This window comes from Canis aureus, chromosome 3, assembly GCF_053574225.1.
Source record: "Canis aureus isolate CA01 chromosome 3, VMU_Caureus_v.1.0, whole genome shotgun sequence".
In the NCBI taxonomy this organism is placed as follows: Eukaryota; Metazoa; Chordata; class Mammalia; order Carnivora; family Canidae; genus Canis; species Canis aureus.
Window position 1 is genome coordinate 59,700,103 of NC_135613.1, and position 14,888 is coordinate 59,714,990.

Sequence of the window (14,888 nt, forward strand, 5' to 3'; positions counted from 1 at the left end):
AAAAAATATTGCATGTTTTCTGGGTGTAGATGAATACTTTACATGATTACAAGTTTGTTCCACAGAAAATGAATATATTTGCGTAGAATTAGATGAAGGAATACACCTGTGTTGTTGAAAAGTGATACCAGAGAGGAGAAGAGGACTGTGAGAGCCCAGGGGAGAAGGAACAAGGTGGTGGCAATGGTACCCTGTACAGGATCTCCTCCCTTGGATCGGAGGAATGCAGTTAGCGTCTGTACTCTGCTTGTGGAGCTGGGCGAGGGGGAGTGAGGCAGAGCTGCACACATGCTTCCTAGGAGCCTCTAAACTGTTTGCCCTTCTCTTGAATGACATTTGTGTCTTTAAGAGACTCGCTTCCTTCATCAAAATGAACCTATTAACTGTGGTTAAATCTATACCCTGACGGGCATTTAAAAAAACCAATTCCAGTATCATAACACTTGAAAAACTGTTTAATGGTTTGGTTTTATTCACCGCTTGGAAAAAAAATGTTTAAAAGTGAAGACCACCTATTATAGAAACATTGTTGAATGCCATTATATCCTATAAGCATTTTGAAAGTTTATTTTGATGTTGCAGCCTCTTTTAAGATTTCTTTTGTTGCTATTTTTTGAGAGTAAATAGGAAATGCTAGTTGAAAGGGTTTCTTTTGTTTTTCTGGCACTGTTTCAGTGTAGCTTACTGTTCATGTGTTGACCAGATAAACTTTATTAGCATTATGGGAAGTGAATATAGACCCTTTTCATATACTGTACAAATAGAATAGTAAAACATGGTGTAAGAAATTAAAAATTTTTATTTATTATTTTAGAAGTTCTACTTACTTAGGGCATCTTTACATTCCATGTGGGGCCTGAACTCAGAACCCTGAGCAAGATCAAGAGTTGAATGTTCTACCAACTGAGCCAGCCAGAGGCCCACAGGTTTTTATTAAAGTTTCATTGGAAACCTGCTGATCGCCAAAACTTACTTCCAGAGATTTGCAGAACTTTTCTAATTAAACCGTAGAATTCATTTTACACAGGCAGAATTAGATGGTTTAGTCTATTTTACATTGCCAAAACCAGATAAATATTTGAGTGCTTATCATTAACTTTATTAAAATAAATTGTAAAACAAATCTAATATTCTACTTATCACTATAAGTTACTGTGGAAACTAAGTTTTGTCTCTTTTTTTTTTTTAAGAATTTATTTATTTGAGTTAGGGTACACAAGCGGGGAGGGGCAGAGGGAGAAGCAGGGAGCCCCACATGGGACTTGATCCCAGGACCCTGAGATCATGACCTGAGCCGAAGGCAGACACTCCACCAACTGAGCCACCAAGGTGCCTTGTCTTCTAAAACACTAGGATTTTTAATTTATTTATAACAAATAAATTTAAACTCTTTGGATTTTAAATTTATTAATAAAAATTTTTGAGGGCAGAGCATTCTGAATTCTTAAACTCCTGAGTTTACTGTGGCTCCGGGAGTCAGTTGGTAGTTCTGGAATGCTGGTGATTGAGAAGTGACTATAGTCCACAGCAGCAGCGGCTCTGCCGTTCAAATCTCCGCTCGCACAGGAAAGCATGTGCAGGTCGTTGACTGCATGCAGGCTAAGTGAGCTAGGCTGTCTGAGTGAGCTGGGCTGCCAGGGCAGAAGCATTTCAGCTGGGGGCTGACACAGGACCCTGGGATTCTCCCAGGTGCCCACAAGGTGCACTTTGAGGTATGTTGGTTTGGCTTGTACCTGGCAGCCCTCCTGCTGTGTGCTTAGAGGTCTCCTTCATATTGGTGGGAGCTCCTGAGAGGGTGAGGGGTAGGGTTCCCCTGTATTGTGTTGGTCTAAGCTCCAACTGGGTCAGTCCAGACTTCAGGGGCTTGAGAAGCAGTGTGCTCCTTGATGGGCGGAACTGCAAAATACTGTGCCCATGTGTTTGTCCACACGTGGATGAGAAGTTTTAAAAAGCAATGTTCAGGGTAAGTGAATTACCATCTGGGGCCAAAAAAACACTCAGGGTGGAACATAATCTCACTGGGGAACGGTTTAACCACTGTTAAGTAAAGTCTTGTTTTATGTGAATAATGTAATATAAGTTGATAGGTGTTACCTCTTAGGATGCCATCCAATCAGCCAGGTTATTTTGAAACCATTCAGTGGGTTAGACAGAATATGGGCTTTTTGGTTACACTTGAGAGTTTCTGTTTAAGATTGTGAATTCCAATTAATGTCTAATTTGAATCACCCTCTAAAACTTGCCTGTTGTATTTTGTCAAAAAACTATCTCAATTTCAATTGTTTAGCTTTGGAATAACATAGGCACAGCCCCACCCGGGAAGCTGCAGCAGAGAGGAGCCTGGACTTCAGGTGCTCGATTTAACTATTGTGCTGCATTCTCTCCCTACTTGAGTTCCACTGAATTGAGAAAAATCTTCGTTGCTATTGCCAATAGATTTGACTTTACTTGTTGTGTTTTTGTTACTTTACCACCTGGTGAGTTGTCTGAGTTACCAAGTCACGTTTGCTCCGGAACCCAGGAGGTGCGTGAACCCAGGAGGGGCGTCCACCCAGGAGGTGCGTCCAAGCACTGCTGTTGGCCTGCTGTGTGGTTGCTTCCTGTGGCCATGGTGCACACACCTGTCCCCACCTGTCCTCAGCTCTTGGCCGCGTATAAATGAGCCACCTGAGCACTGCTAAACAGGCAGGGAGTAAACACATACTCCTGCATTTAATTTCAGAACCAAGCAGACGTCTTTTTCTCTGAAGCTCTATAAAAACAGCAGTTCTTTTTGTCTTTGTGAAATGGAGTCATTACAAAAATGGATTTGGTCCATTGTAATTTATGTTATCTAAAGGTTGAATTTAAACAGTGAATCAGATTTTAGCCCTGTGAATCATACTCTCAAAATGAGTAACATGGTTAGCAGGATATCCCTGTGTTCTCTGGACTTGGAAAAAAAGAGAAAACGTCTATGGTGACCCCCTCCATTTTTGGTAGTGAAGCTGTATTAGGTCTGTGAGGAGGCTTTACAGGAAAATAGAGCTGCTATTTATGGAGCATTTTCTCAGGCTGCAATCTGAAGCCCTCACAGCAAAGCTGCTGAGCACTGCCTGGATTCTGCCAGCAGGCTCTGCAGCCCCCGCCCTCTGGCCTGCAGTGGAGCAGGAGCTCAGGTCTGCTTCGGGTGCAAACAGCTCTACCATAAGCTAGCTGTTGGGTTTGCAGGAATGTTCAGTATCTAGGAATACAGTGCTCTCCCAACCCCCACTCCCTGTACTTGCTTAAGATCGTGTCATCCTGGTAGCCCGGGTGGCTCAGTGGTTTAGCACTGCCTTCAGCCCAGGGCCTGATCCTGGAGACCTGGGATCGAGTCCCACGTCAGGCTCCCTGCATGGAGCCTGCTTCTCCCTCTGCCTCTCTCTCTCTCTCTCTTTCTCTGTCTCTCGTGAATAAATGAATAAATAAATGAATAAAATCCTTTAAAAAAAATCGTGTCATCCTAGCAAATGCAAAACTTGTTCAGCAGTTTTGCTTCAGCTCAAACAAACAGATATTGAGAGTTGTCTGTTAAAGGAATTCCAATTTTATGTATCCTTTAGAACTGGTGTCTGTGTTTGAGAGGAGATGATTTTTGGATTTTATGTAACTTCATTGCTTACTTATGGAAATGTCATTTATTTCTCCATAGTTTTGGTTTTTGTTTTTTTTTTTTTTTTAAGATTTTATACATTTATTTAGAGAGAGCAGGAAAGAGGGGAGGGCAGAGGGAGAAGCAGACTCCCCGCTGAGCAGGAAGCCCACCGTGGGACTTGATTGATCCCAGGACCCTGAGACCATTACCTGAGCCCAAGGCAGACACTTCACTGACAGAGCCACCCAGGTGCCCCTTTTGGGTTTTTTTTAATAGCAGTAGAAAATAAAACAGTTTCATCTGTGGTTTTTGTCATCATTGTATGAAATTGGGCTATCCAAATGTTGTTGGACCTTATATTTGCTTAGAGAATAGCAATAATAATGAAGTAAGCTTCATTCTGCTCAGGATAAAATTAATAGCAGTTTTCTTCAACAGGATACTTCTAATCTGTGAATTTTACAACCTTATTACTCTGTGGTATTAAACTTTTAAAACTTGGGAGCTTTTCTGTAAAAAATTCAGGCATTTTTCCACAGCATTCCCCCTTCATTAAAGAAATCCACGTTGCCACTGTTCTGCATTCAATTTCAGGAAAATTTTAAATGAAAAAAAATGTTTTTTAGTAATAACCTGTAATTTTAATTTAGAGAAAGCACCAATCCATGAAATCAGAATTTATGTTACAAGAATTGAAATCTGTGTTTAATTCAAATTCTTTGAAAGTGTTAACATTTGTTGCCCTAATAACATAGGCTATTTGAAATGGTTTTCTAGTTATGGGCATTGTCTGTCAGAGGTAAATATTTCCTAACTTACTGTGTTGGCAGCTCTCTCCTCCTCCCACCCAAGACACAAAACAACCTGTGGCGCCATCAGCACAGACTCTGGAGGAGGAAGACAGCAGTGCTACTTATTGTAGGACGTCCCCCACATCACGAGGCCTGTTCAAAATGCACCCTGATCTCTGAATTAATCTCCTTGAGTTCCACAGTTAGATTGTGTGAAATAGTTTAACTGTGGCAATTACAATTCAGAGAAATTTCTTAGGTTTTTGTTTTGTTTTGTTTTTTGTTTTGCCTTTTTTTTTTAGATTTTATATTTAAAAGAAAGCATGAGTGAGGGGAGGGGCAGAGGGCGAGGCCGACTCCCCACTGAGCAGGAAGCCTGATGCAGCCCTGAGATCATGACCTGAGCTGAAGGCGGACACTTCACCAACTGAGCCACCCAGGTGCCTCAAAATTTCTTAGTTTTTAATGGAAGCTGAGATTTTGGACATTTTTGTATTTCTGATATGGTGGCTTTTGGGTACTGCTTTTTGGATTTCCTCACCACCTCCCCTTTCCAGGAACTATTGAAATGACATACACATCCCTCTAGAGTGCCTTCCCAGATTTTCCTGGCCCCAAGACTGCCTTAAAGTCCCCTTTCCTGGCTTCCCTTGGGCCTTGCTGCATTGGGAGTCAGGCCTATGTACAGACTTCCTGGACCTCTCATGCTCTGCATAGTGCCAGCCCATATTAGCTGCTCACCAAAAAATGCTAAGAATTGCTTTTAAATGTCTTTCTCAGTCATTTCAGAAATATGGAGTTATTTTCCTCTGTTGTGCTACCTTCTGAAAACTTCAGCTCAGAGCTAGGAACCAACCAAGCAAGAGCCTCATGGTCCCTGTCCTCAGTCAGGAGGCACATTATGTGGGAGTGGTTAGCATGGGCAGGTGTCTGCTTGGCTGAACCACCCCCTCAGTACTCTATGTTGGTAACCCTGAGAAAGAGGAGATTGCAGTGCTAGAGGTTTGTGGGGCAGTTTGGTCTTTTGTTGTTTAGAAGGATCTTGGATAGGGTTTTATTTGACACTGAGTAGTGAATCCTTTTGTTGGCTTTGCTCTGTTTGTGGTTTAGTAGCTTTACAATATGTGATTTTAGTAAAATTTTACATTTAGCTTAAAAAACTTGTCCCTATTGAATTTCAATTGCCCGAATGCTCCACCCCCCACCCCACCCCCCACCCCCGCATATGGCAAGGTCCTTTCCAGTTCTGAGTGTGGCTAGGTGTGGTTCAGGCACTAGCATGGGGACTGGGGTATTAGTGAATGTGCAGTAATGTGGCTGACAGGTAGGCTGATGGTGTCTCTCTTGCCTCCAAGAGCCTTACTTCCCTAGACTGTGTGATGAGTGGATTGCACTGCATCATCTCAAATTCTGTGAAAATCAATGAGGAAATTCATTTACTTCCCAGGTCTTTATATAAATATCAAATTAGGTATTTTCAGAAATGTGGAGTTGTGTTTATGATGTTCGCCATTTAGTGTAAAGTATACTAGGTTTACTATGTAAATAACCACTAACAAGCAGAAACAGTAACTTGGGCAACAGGATGAATATTTTTAGAGGAGGGATTTTTCTTATTGTGACTTAACAATGGTGGAAAGGAAGGGGAAAGTAAAACTCAAACGTTGACTTGAAGGGATTTAGGTAGGATTTACGAAGGAATTGATATTTAGGGATGAAGAAGTTAAAGATGGGGCTGATCTTTCACCCTGTTTCAGATGAAAAATCCATGAGTTTTGGCGTATACTTCAATAAGAGTGCAAACTGAATTTAAATACTGGTTCTGCTTGAGAAAATACTGACGTGGGATTAATTGCTTATTATCTATGCAACTGTAAAAAAGATTCTAGAAACAAGGATTGGAAATTTAAACTACAGTTTTAATGGTATCTTCTCTGTTAGCCCACAATAGCCCACAAACCGAGCTCTGTCGTCATCTCTGAGAGCCAAAAGAGAGCTTCTTAACAGCTTCCTGAGGGGAGAGATGTTAGCCACTCTCGGGACCATGGCATGCCAGTGCCACACATCTTCCATATCTTTTGGGATCTCTTTACAGTCTGTTTTAATTTAATTTCAAACTTTTTTTTTTTTTTTAAGATTTTATGTACTTATTTATTCATGAGAGACACAGAGAGAGAGGTAGAGACATAGGCAGAGGGAGAAGCAGGCTCCCTGTAGGGAGCCCAATATGGGACTTGATCCCAGGACTCTGGGATCACGACCTTAGCCAAAGACAGACACTCAACCACTGAGTCACCCAGGTGCCCCTAATTTTGGACTTTTTTTTTTTTTTTTTTTTTTCCGGACTGTTTTAATTGTCAAATGTAACTTAGAATTTTCCTTTACACTTGTTGGCAGTCGTACAAATTGCTGATGGTATTTAGGTGCTTTATTCATTTCAGGAGTTGGAGGAAGATTACTGTTCTGTGAGTAGAAAGTGATTTCTATTAAGCTTTAATTTGAGAGAAAACATATAAAGAAGCTTCCTTTTGAGCATATAAAGTTTGTTTTATATTCCATCTTTGATATTACTGCTTTTACTGCTTTAAAGAGTCTTGGATACGGACTGTGGGAATACTTAATGAGAACACTGACCATGCCTCATCTTAATCTTCCGTATGGTTTCATAGGTGTCGGTGTGATCAGTTTTATATGTGGCAGATCTTCCTTGAAGAGGTGAGGACATGTACAGATTCACCCCCCCTGGCCTGTGTCAATCCATAGCACAGCTATTTCTTTTAAATCTATGGCTGTGTATGATCATAAAGTTTCTTTGTTTTTGTCATACAACAATTTTTTTTTTTTGTAGACTGAAATCTACACTAGAGGCTCATTCAATATTGAGTACTCATATGGGGATTAATGAACACTTGTTGAACTAAAATAGGATGCTTTATTTATTTATTTTTGCCTAGAGAAAGAGATGTTGAGTTTGCCTTATAAGCACACACCAGGATGCTTTTAATTTATCATGTTCTTTAGAAGAAATGATGCCAGTAAGGATGAATTACTTCCTCTTATGAAAGCTTCTTGGGTGATTCTGATTTGTTCATCCCCTTATCAAATAATTGAATGAATTGAAAATAATTTTTAGATTTCACATATATTTGCATATTCTTTCATATTCTTAAACACATGCGTCAAGCTCTGAAATGGGTGGATTTTCATGTTGCACAATTGGAAGTTCAGCCAGCACTTCCTCCTCTCCTGCCACCACCCCTAACTGCTGCTTGATCTGAGTTCCCTTTATTATTTTATATATGTAGGTCATAACATGTGTGAGAGTACTGCATAAACTGTAAAAGGGCCATATATGTTGTCCTTTATTACCTGGCTTGGTTTATTGTTAAGAGGAGATCATGTACTATAGGCACTAGCGGAGAAGAGGTTGCATAGACCTCTTGCTTTATCTGAAAATCAGTGTTTTAGTCCAACAAACGACATGTCAGTGCTTGTACATTGGATTAGAGTGTGGTAAGGATTTCACCTAGGCTCCTGGTGCTCTCCTCTAATAAAATAACTAAGTAGCTAATTCAAATTGACTCTCATTTATGATAACTTTCTCCGTGGGTCTATCCTACTTGGGATTGCCCACTTCTGGGAAAGTCAAGCAATAGGAAATGATTTTGTTCATAGTACCTGGTTGAGGTAAAATGCCTTCATCATAAAGACATGCAGAGAAGACTTCAGCAAATGGGTAGCCTGGCAGGTTTCTGCTAGAGGGCATTCCAGCATTAGCAGTCCAGTGTGCAAGAGACAGGGTGACCTCCTAGGTGCCTTCTGGCTCCAGACCTGTGATCAAGAGGCATAACTAAAGCTGTTTGAACACTGAAAATAATACCGACAAGCCCAGTTAAAATGAAAACTGAAAATTCGTGGCATTATAAAAATTTATTTATACTACACATAGACTTTTTTCTCAGCTATGCCCAAAATTAGTTTAAGTGATAAGAGTTTTTAACGATCCTAGGGCTGAATTATTTCCATGGGAGGAAAATACTTCATTGTATCATTTTAAGTAGGGAAAAAATAGTTTTATCTAAGGAAATTTACCTATTGACATTTTAGGAACTCTGGTGTTAAGTAACCTGTTGTGTCAATTTTAAAGGAGATTTACTGATTTTTTAAAGTACAGAATAAGCTTCTGCTTTCAAGAATTCAGCCTAGTGTTTCAAGTGAGAGCATGTGTATTGCAACATTATTTATCTATTTTTGTAAAGGGCTGTTAATCACTTGGTGCCACCCTGTCTGAGTTGTGTGCTTGTGGATTGTCTACATGAAGTCTCTTGATATGGCCTCTGATTTCTGCAAAAACTTGTCCTATATTTTTAGCCCACCACCCTAGTATAAAGCTAAATTATTTAATAGAAATATTTAGACACCAGAGCTTATTTTTAATGAAATCTTTATTGCACATGTTGCTCTATTCTTTTTTGGAACCAGGGCAGTGTTTAAAAGCAAATGCCAATGTTGTTATGAAATTTAATTCATTTATCCTACATTTGGCCAAAACCTAGTCACTCACTCTCCCTCTTTCTTTCTCTTGCCTATTTCTAAGCACATGGGCTTTTGTTTAAAAGAAGAATTAGTATGTCCAGTTTGTTTCCACCTTGTCTTTCAAGGTTTGAAGTTTTGCTAGATACTTGGTTTTTAATGGGACTGTCATTTAATGCCTCTTGAATTATTCTGCAGGAGTGTTAGCATGGGTTGTAAACTGGAGTTCTTGTGTGAAATGTGAGACTGTGACCTCTTGATCCAGAGGCCAGGAGTGTTGCCAACTGAACCAAACCCTGCTGTTTCCTAAGAATAGTAGTATTCTGCTTAATGATTGGAGTTCAACTCCATGCTTTTGATGTTCTCCAATAATTGGTCAGAATCCCAGATACACTGGTTGGTTTTGTATGTCTTGTGAGTCGACAGGCAACTGTTTGTAGGGAGCAGAGGGAAGATGTGCAGCATTTCTTCAAGAGTTTGGGAGAGGGATCCCTGGGTGGCGCAGTGGTTTGGCGCCTGCCTTTGGCCCAGGGCGCGATCCTGGAAACCCCGGATCGAATCCCACGTCAGGCTCCCGGTGCATGGAGCCTGCTTCTCCCTCTGCCTATGTCTCTGCTTCTCTCTCTCTCTCTCTCTATGTGACTATCATAAATAAATAAAATTAAAAAAAAAAATTTTTAAAAAAAAAAAAAAAAAAAAAAAAAAAAAAAAAAGAGTTTGGGAGAGTTCTAGAGGACCAGTAGCAGTGGTACTGAAGACCTGTCCCTGTCCTCACCCCACAGAAGCTGTCTCCAGGTGCAGAGAGAAGTATTTGTGTTAATGTTAACCCTAATCAACTTGAAAAGAAACCGTGTGGTAAATGTTCCATTGAAGTCTTTTCACCCCTAGAAACTGTGAATACTGAACTGAGAAAACAAAGAAGGCACAGAAAGGTTGGTGGGAAATGGGGAGAAGTGGGTTCATCTGGGCAGCGTGAAGTATTTGTAAAAAGTCCTGTCAGTTTGAACTGTTTACGATCAAAACACAATTTCACGGGCCTGCAAGTATTGGATGAGATGAGTAATACTTCATAAATTCGGGATTCTTGCTCTCACATCCAAGCTGCCTTTTATGTATTTCTACTTTTTCTACTCCTTTGCTTATTCATCTTGTTCTTTATGCCTTTCAAAATTTGCAGTGTTTTGATGCCTGAATATTTTGGAGTCTTTCAGGACAAATGTGGTTGCAAAACCATGGTTCACCAGAGAGATACAGAAGACAAGCCCTCTTACCTGAGTAGTTGAGATCGGTCACTTAATAGAAATTTGCTTAGGTTGACTTAGTTGAATCAGTTATATCAAGGAATTAATTTGCTTGGTTTAAATTGGCAGTGTACAAGTCAGTGGAACCACTGGCCTGGCCCCAGGTCTCCTGTCTAGCCTTGATTCTGCTTACCGCCTCCTTGCTCTCCTGCACGCACCCCCAGTGAGTGTATGTCCACCCTCAGGGCTGCTTACCTGAGGAGCTCCCCTCAACACCTCCCCATTTTTTATTTTAGTCATTTAAGGCTCAGATACTGGAACAAATTCTTTCTTGTATTGACAGTATTTAAACCTCCCCATCTCAACTTCTGTGGTTTTTTTTTGTTTTGTTTTGTTTTTTTTTAAGATTTATCCATTTGTATTAGAGAAAGCGTGCACATGTCCACTCAGGGGGAGTCAAAACCAGGAGTCAAATGCTCACCCACTGAGCCATCCAGTGCCCCAAGGGCATGATTTATTCTAAAATCAGTCCACAGTGAAAACAGTAATGACTAGCATTTGTTGAGTGTTTATTATGTGCCAGGCACTGGTTTAAGTCCTTCATATGGAGTAACTGAATCCTCACAGTGACTCTGTTATCCCCATTTTATTGATGCAAAACTAAGGCACACTTCCACCAAGATCCTGTAGCTAACACGTGACGTGGCCAGGCAGCTTTGCCAGTCTGGCGCCAGAGTCCATGTTCTTACCCATTATTCTGGACTAAAATATAAATAAATATTTAGCCAGGCATTATGCCATGTGCTTTTTTTTTTTGCCACGAGGTGTGTTTTATTTTCATTAATCATGCAAATAATTTGCTATAATATCCCAGAGCAAACCAGAGAATTTGGCAATCCGATTGGGGGGGGGGTCCTCTCAGAGACCTGCAAGGCCAGTAGCCTCGGCACGGAGTACCCAGGTTCACAGTGCAGCCTGTTGCTCGTGTCCATCTTGCAGATGGCTCTTCTTCCTCCACATCATGACTGGGGTGTCTCAAAGATGATGGGGGTGGGGAATCCTCTAGATTCTTAGGAAATCTCACTCCGCTTCTCCTGCTCAATGGTCTCTGTTTGGCAGGGCATTCTTCTGTGTCTCCATTTTCTTTAGTTTGGCCTTATCAAAGCTGGCGATTTCCCCCATGTCTGGTCCGTCTGCCATTTTCTTAGAGCGATCCGAGGAATTCTGTTGCAAGCCTGCTGCCTGGTGCTCCCACTCGCGTAGCTGCAGCAAGAGACCTATGCCATGTACTTTAAGCTGCTTTTCTCATGTAATCTTCATCACAGCTCCATGAGGATTTGTAAAGTACTAGAACATTCCCAGTAGTCATCTTTATTTTTTTTTAAGATTTTATTTATTCATAGAGACACACACACACACACACAAAAAGAGAGAGAGAGGCAGAGACACAGGCAGAGGGAGAAGCAGGCTCCATGCAGAGAGCCTGACGTGGGACTCGATCCAGGGTCTCCAGGATCACGCCCTGGGCTGCAGGCCGCGCTAAACTGCTGCGCCACCGGGGCTGCCCCCAGTAGTCATCTTTAGATAGAAATTTTAGTCTGTATTCTGACAATATAAAGAAATAAGATAATTTCCTATACGAAATAATAAATATTGGCAAGGATGTGGAGAAAGGGGAAAGCTTATACACCGTTGGTAGGATTGCAGACTGGTGCAGCCACTGTGGAGAACAGTATGAGGGTTCCTCAGAAAATGGCTAATAGAATGACCTTATGACCTAGTAATTCCATTACTGGGTATTTACCCAAAGAATATGAAAACCATAATTCGAAAAGGTAGATACACTCCAGTGTTGATAGCAGTCTCCATCTACAGTAGCCAAATTATGGAAATAGCCCAAGTGTGCATCGACTAGTGAGTAGATAGAAAAAAGGTGGTTGTACATATACTGGAACAGTTACTCAGCCATCAGGAAGAATGAGATCTTGCCATTTGCGATAACATGGATGGAGCTAGAGGGTATTATCCTAAGGGAAATAAATTAGAGAAGACAAATTCATTTGATCTCATTCATATGTAGAATTTTAAAAACTCCAAATGAACAACAAAAGAGACCAAAAAACGTGGACTGTTAACTCTAGAGAACACGGTCACCAGAGGGGAGGCAGGCAGGGGATACAGGACAGGGGTGAAGAGCACGTGGACTGTGCTGAGCGCTGAATCGTGTACACGATTGTGAGTTACTGTTGTACACCTGGAGCTAATACCACATAGTATGTTAACATGTTAACTTCTCTGGAGTTAAAGTTAAAAAAAAAAAACTTGATTAAATTTAAGAGAAAGAGGCAGCCCGGGTGGCTCAGTGGTTTAGTGCCTGCCTTTGGCCCAGGGTGTGATCCTGGAGACCTGGGATCGAGTCCTAAGTCGAGCTCCCTGCATGGAGCCTGCTTCTCCTTCTGTGTCTCTGCCTCTCTTTATCTCTCTCTTTGTCTCTCAAGAATAAGTAAATAAAATCTTTTAAAAAAAAATTTAAAGAAAGACAGTAAGTTAGAATGAGAGAGTTTAGCTTTAGTAGTATTTATTTCTGGGAATCCCTGGGTGCTCAGCAGTTTAGCATCTGCCTTCGGCCCAGGGCATGATCCTGGAGTTCCGGGATCGAGTCCCATATTGGGCTCCCTGCATGGAGCCTGCTTCTCCCTCTGCCTGTGTCTCTGCCTCTCTTTGTCTGTCTCTATGAATAAGTAAATAAAAATCTGTAAAAAAAAAAAAAAATTTATTTCTACATTACTCGTATACAGACACACTTGGTATAAGTGTCCCCCCTTCGGGGAAATCCCTGGGTGGCTCAGCAGTTGAGCATCTGCCTTCAGCCCAGGGCAAGATCCTGGAGTCCCGGGATCAAGTCCCATATTGGGCTTCCTGCATGGAGCCTTCTTCTCCCTCTGCCTGTGTTTCTGCCTCTCTCTTTCTCTGTCTCTCATCAATAAATAAAATCTAAAAAAAAATAATAATCCCCTTCTGGTTTGAGTGTCCTGAGACCCTCCCTTCAGGCAGTGTGATAACAAAATACTTCCTCTGTGTACAGTGGATGTACATTTGAAAGAAAAAAAGATAATTTCCTCCCATTACAGAGTGTACATGCTAGAGTATGGAGTTCGTAAAATTATCTTCTGGGTCTCTCCTACCTTTTGAAATCATTAAATTCACTTGCTAAAATGAATTCCTGAAGGGCAGTATGACACTCCCATCTGCTTGGAAGGATGATGGGTGTCGTCCCTCCTTACAAGAGAAGTATGAGAATGGGGCCCTTGATGAGCAGGTGTAAAAACAGCTATATTAAAAAAAGAAATGAGAATGATAGTCCTGAAAAATAAAAGGAACACGTTTACTATTAAGGTTTAGAGTATTGTGGAATTGTGGTAAAACAAAGCTTAAGAAAAGTCTTTAAAAAGCTTTAAAATCATTTTTGTGTACTAACTTTGACTACGTCCTTCATTATTTATAATACTTAGGATAGAGTACAGTCTGTATTAGAAATAAGAATTCTTAATGTTTTAAGTTTGTTTTAAATTCTAGCTATTTCATAACATAAGAAAATACCAGGGCATGCATAAACCTGGGACGCTTGGTTGTTTCTTAGCTGACTTGTAAGAGAGATTGCAGCTTTCATCTCTAAATTGCAAGGAAACGTCCTGATTATCTGTAAATACCTGGCTTCAGGGCTCTGGGAGCCTAAGAACACCATTGGTCTAAAAGCTGAAATTAGTGAAGTTTATGACAGCTCGTGTTTCTGCAGAAGGAGGGCAGGTTTGGATCTAGTTTATTTGTGTGGAAAATCTTGTGTAATAGATAAGAACTGAAAAAACAGGACCTACGACTACGCTGCGCTTGGCTTAGTGCTTCCTTTGGCCCGGTGAGTCCTGTGTACTTGCTGGTGTTGCACATCTGTGGATTCCGTGGGAGCCGTGGTGCCCACTCAGTGTTGGGGCCAAATCTGGGGTGGCTGCAACGCTGCAGCTGTTACAGAGATCAGTATGCCCTTTAGATGTTCTCCTCCTGTTCTGGATAGCACAGCAAATTCTGAAATGTCTTTTGCCAGTTAGTTGCCCACCATTTTATCAGTCCATTTTTTTTTTTTAAGATTTTATTTATTTATTCATGAGAGACAGAGAGAGAGAGAGAGGCAGAGACACAGGCAGAGAGAGAAGCAGGCTCCATGCAGGGAGCCTGAAGTGGGACTTGATCCTGGGACTCCAGGATCATACCCTGGGCTGAAGGCGGTGCTAAACCGCTAGCCACCGGGGCTGCCCTATCAGTCCTTTTTTAAGAACAAATAGAAATTATATCGTTTATTGCACAAGTGGTGGAGGTCGTGAAGGGGTGAGAGTTACAAAAACAGGCCATAAAACATCCAATAAGTAACCCATGATCTCAGTACCTGCTGATACCCTTTGTGTATAGTCAGCTGTTGGCTCTGTATGTCATCCCAGGCATGAGCAGACAGCTCTGCAGGAGAGGTGTAGCCTTGTCTTCTACTAGCAGCACAAGTTTGATGAGGACATTTTACTGCTCTTCCTGGTATTCTCTCCAGATGTTGCCAGGGAGTTTTTAGTACAGTTTCAAACAGGAGTTCCTTTAAGTTACTTAAAGTGACTGCTGTGGGCAAAACACCATACTGGAGCAAATGGAGAAACTTGAGACTTTGCC

The 14,888-nt window shown here is 41.2% G+C and overlaps 1 protein-coding gene and 1 pseudogene across 12 annotated transcripts in view; one reads left to right on the plus strand and one right to left on the minus strand.

The window, feature by feature from the left end:
• Positions 1-14,888, plus strand: part of YAP1 (Yes1 associated transcriptional regulator) — a 105,670-nt gene that overhangs the window by 14,014 nt on the left and 76,768 nt on the right. The gene's annotated exons all lie outside the window — the stretch shown is intronic.
• On the minus strand, positions 11,144-11,381 carry LOC144305471 (thymosin beta-10 pseudogene; annotated as a pseudogene).